A 424-nucleotide genomic window follows, 5' to 3' on the forward strand; every position below is an offset into this window, starting at 1 on the left:
CTCCAAAATTACACATTTGCCCCTAAGGCTCTAACACTTCATATTTTGTCAAATTCAATTCAAATGACTTTAAAATTTTTATCCTACCTCATTCATGGGTCAATTAAGACATCAGAGGAGAAAATGTGATTTTTAAAAATTTGATTTATTTTATATAATTATTTTCATGCAAAAATAGGGTTTTTCAAAGAAAATTCCTAAATTGACCAAGGTAAATCCTAATCCCTTGAAATTTTTACAAGAGGTAGAATTTGACTAGAGAAGCCTTTAGACAAAAATTCATGATTTTTTGAGTTTTATTTGAATTTTAAGAATTATTTTAATTGCTGGGGTATTTATTAAATATAAAATATTTTAAATGGGAAAAATTAAGTTTTGTAATTTTGAAAAGTTCTCCTGAGGTTAGAGAACTTAGTGGAGAACA

Source organism: Phalaenopsis equestris, unplaced genomic scaffold, assembly GCF_001263595.1.
Source record: "Phalaenopsis equestris unplaced genomic scaffold, ASM126359v1 Scaffold215199, whole genome shotgun sequence".
Lineage (NCBI taxonomy): Eukaryota > Viridiplantae > Streptophyta > Magnoliopsida > Asparagales > Orchidaceae > Phalaenopsis > Phalaenopsis equestris.